Source organism: Cupressus sempervirens, chromosome 5, assembly GCF_028749045.1.
Source record: "Cupressus sempervirens isolate cs-2001-9-10 chromosome 5, ASM2874904v1, whole genome shotgun sequence".
Taxonomy (NCBI): Eukaryota; Viridiplantae; Streptophyta; class Pinopsida; order Cupressales; family Cupressaceae; genus Cupressus; species Cupressus sempervirens.
Window position 1 is genome coordinate 289,753,350 of NC_143122.1, and position 4,097 is coordinate 289,757,446.

Below are 4,097 nucleotides of genomic sequence, written 5' to 3' on the forward strand. Positions count from 1 at the left end.
GTGCAATAGGTTGTAGATCATGTGCCGGAGCATGCACAAGATTTGCATGCTGCTGACATGGGTGACACTTTCTGACAAACTCACAGGAGTCTTCTTCAATGGTAGGCCAATAGTAGCCTACTCTAAGGATTTGTCATCCTAGGACAATACCACTCGTGTGGGCACCACAAAGTCTAGAGTGTACTTCCTTTAACACCATCGCGGCCTCGTTTTGGTCTAAACATCGAGAGAGAGTATCGTGATAACCCCGACGATATAGGGTATTGGCTATGATAACATAACGGGATGATTTTCGGATGAGGTTCTGGTGTTGGGTACGTGTGAGGTGAGGGGATATGATACCATCGTTAAGGTAAGCGTGAATCTCATGGTACCAAGGGGATTGGGGACCAACCAAGATACAAACACGGTTTGAATCCTCATTCACGTAGGCAGGTGTGAGGAGCTGGTCCACTAAAAACTCATATTGTGTAGCTGCTTGGGGAATTTCCAAGAGTGAGCTGATAGTAGCCATAGCATCGACTGCTTTGTTCTGTATTCGAGGCACTTGTGTAACTGAAGCCTTGTAAAATGTTGGGTTAGCCGATCAACTAGCTCTTTGTAGGGTAATAGCTTTTCATCTTTGGTTTGATATTCATTTAGGGCTTTCTTGATGATGAACTAAGAATCGCCAAAGATTTGTAGCTCACCAATGTTCCATTCTGCAGCTATCTTTAATCTTGCTATGAGGGCCTCATATTCAGCTATATTGTTGGTGCTAGGGAATTGTAGCTTGAAGGCTTTTGGAATGTAATCTCCTTGAGGTGTGACCAACAATATTCTTGCCCCTTATCCATGAGATGTGTATGAGCCATCAAAATAAATCTTCCATGGGGGTTGTTCTTCAATTAGGCAGATATGCTCGTCTGGGAATTCTGTGAGCAAAGGATATGCATCTACTAGAGGTGCATCAGCTAGGTGATCTGCTATAGCTTGCCCTTTGATTGCCTTTCTATCTACATACTGGATGTCAAATTCGCTAAGGAGCATAACCCATTTGGCCAAACGGCCTGTAAGTGTTGTTCTGGAGAGCATATACTTGAGAGGGTCAATCTTGGAGACTAGTTGGATGGTATGACTTAGCATGTAGTGGCGAAGCTTTTGGGTTGAGAAAACAACTGCCAAACAAGCTTTTTCCATAGGAGTGTAATTGAGTTCATAACCAACTAGGGTTCTACTGATGTAGTAGATGACTCTTTCTCTGTTGTAGTCATCGAGTTGTGCTAGAAGTGCCCCTAGAGCAGTAGGTGTTGCTGATATGTACAAAATCAGGGGACGACCAGGAACTGGTGGAACCAAGATAGGGGGATTGATGAGATACTGCTTGAGATGGTCGAAGTTGCGCTGACATAAAGGATCCCACTTGAAGTTCTCATCCTTCTTCAGTAAATGTGAAAATGGTGTACACTTATCTGCAAGCTGGGAGATGAAGCGCCGAACAGATTGAAGCTTTCCTTGAAGAGAACGAAGCTGTCGCAGTGTCTGGGGAGGAGGCATGTCTAAGATAGCTTTGACCTTCTTAGGGTCGATCTCTATACCTCGTTTAGAAACTATAAAGCCTAGAAGCTTGCCAGATGTGACCCCAAAGACACATTTCTTGGGATTCAGCATGAGATGATATTTGGCTAACCTATCAAAGACTTTCTCCAGGTCAGCAAGATGATCCATGAAGGTATGAGACTTGACCAATATATCATCCACATAATCCTCCAAAATGCTATGGATGAGATCATGAAAAATGGCTATCATAGCTCTTTGATAGGTAATCCCAGCATTCTTTAGGCCAAAAGGCATCATGTTGTAGCAAAAGGTTTCCCAAGGGGTAGTGAATGTTGTCTTATGTTGATCCTCTTCTGCAATCTTGATTTGATTATACCCAGAAAATCCATCCATGAGCGACAAAATTTCATGTCCAGCTGTAAGATCTACAATCATATCTATGTTGGGTAAGGGAAAATCATCTTTTGGACAAGCTTTGTTAAGATCTCTAAAATCAGTGCAGATTTTGATGTCACCAGAAGGTTTAGTGACGGGGATCATGTTGGAGATCCATTCTGAGTAGTCGATAGGGCGGATAACCTTAGCAGCTAACATTCTTTCTAATTCAGCTTTGACCAATAATGCCACCTTGGGGTGCATTTTTCTAAGCTTTTGTCTGACGGGCTTGATCTTTGGATCGACTGCAAGATGGTGAACTACAAGCTTTGGATCCAACCCTGGCATGTCCTGATATAACCATGCAAATCGGCCAATGTTCTCTCTTAAGACCTCAAAGAGGAGATCAGCTTGGTCTTGTGATAGGGATGCAGCAATGTGAACAAGCTTAGGGATCTCTGAAGAACCGATGTTGACTTCTCTAGTATCCTCAATTAGAATAGAAGATATTTCTGGTTGATTATCTTGAGGAGGCAATGCTAAATCCTCATGTTCTACTTGTGGCTCTGGATTTTCTTGCTGAGGGGATCTCTTCGCTACCTTAGCTAGTCTCAGATTCACCTTAGTTCCAGTTTTCGGTGTATTGAAACTAGGTTGGGAATTTTCTCCAAAATACCCCTTGGGATCTAGCTTGTAGATATAGGCAGAATCTGGCTTTGTTTTCTTGTGAGGAGTTTCAGCTCCCATGAATCTTAGAAATGCCTCCTCTGATGTGAACTCATCGATGTGTATGACACTTGGTTGGTCCCAATCTATGAGTTGTCGATGGGCAAGTGGTAGGTCAATGAGGTGGATGGATAGTTCTTGGAGAACAGAGTCTCCGAGGGAGATTTGGTCTAAGATATCGTCGTAGGCTCTCTTTTCAAACTTCCTCAGGAATGTCTTCGATTTCGACAAGGTTGTGGTGAATGTTCGAAAAAGCGTGACCGTTCTCATTGGTGCCCCCAGTTGTGGGTATGCCAAAGCCAAGACCTGACTTCGATTCCCACTTGTGTGCGTCGATGGGGCACTGCATGCCTCTTTCTTCTAGTCCTAGACCACCACCTTGATAGTTCCATTTGTCAGTGATGAGCTTATGTTCTTGTGGATACTTTTGGCTGAAGTGATCAAGGCGTGCTTGATTTCTTTGAGGTGCATCCTTATGTAACCATTTGTTGATATCTGGAGTGAGCTCCTCATGAAGAGGGATTTTCGAGGATACAAAGGTTGTTGGGCCAAACTGTTTGTATCAAGGAGGTGGAATCTCCTTAGCTTTGTGATATGTCGGTCGTCCATGGGCATGTGGATCAAGTGGGAGTTCCCTGACAGCAAATGCATCCGACAAACTATACTCTCCACAACCTTTGTTATTGATCTTCACGGTAGACAGGGTAGATGCGAGGATGGTTTCTGGGTCATTATAAGTGTGGGATGAGCTGGCGATGGATGTGTCGATATCAATTCCAGGGCAATGGTTTGTATATGAAGCTTCAACCGCATTGCAGTAAGCAAAGGGTTCTAGATCGGCATGGATGGTTACCTCAGTGTCTTGATGCGAAAATTTGACGCACTGATGGTAAGTGGATGGAACAGCTTTCATGGCATGAATCCATGGGCGACCGAGGAGGATGTTAAATGGTAGGTTTAGATCAATAACATGGCAGAGTGTCTCTTGGATGATTGGCCCAACCTTGATTGGTAGCAAAATAGTTCCTTCTGTGGTTCTTTCCAAGTTGTCATAAGCTTTGATGGTGATAAACTCACTGATGATATCTGCCTCAGTATACCCATCTTGTTTTATGAAATTTAGGGTGCAAATATTCAAGGCTGATCCATTATCTATCATTACTCTTTTCACAGCAAAGTTGGATACCATGATGGCTATGCGAAGTGGAAGGGTGTGATCTGGCTTGACGACGGGTATGTCGGTGGGTTTGAATGATAGGGCACATGAGGATGAGAGGTGTCCAATAAGATTATGAAAATCAGTAGCATTGATATCAGAAGGGACATGGGATTCTATGAGAGCACTGTTAAGGATGTTCTTGTACACAGGACTAGTGCGAAGAAGGTCTAAAATGGAAATTTGGGCTGGCATGTTCCCAAGGTGTTCCAAGATATTGTACTGGCTTTTTGATGGAGCT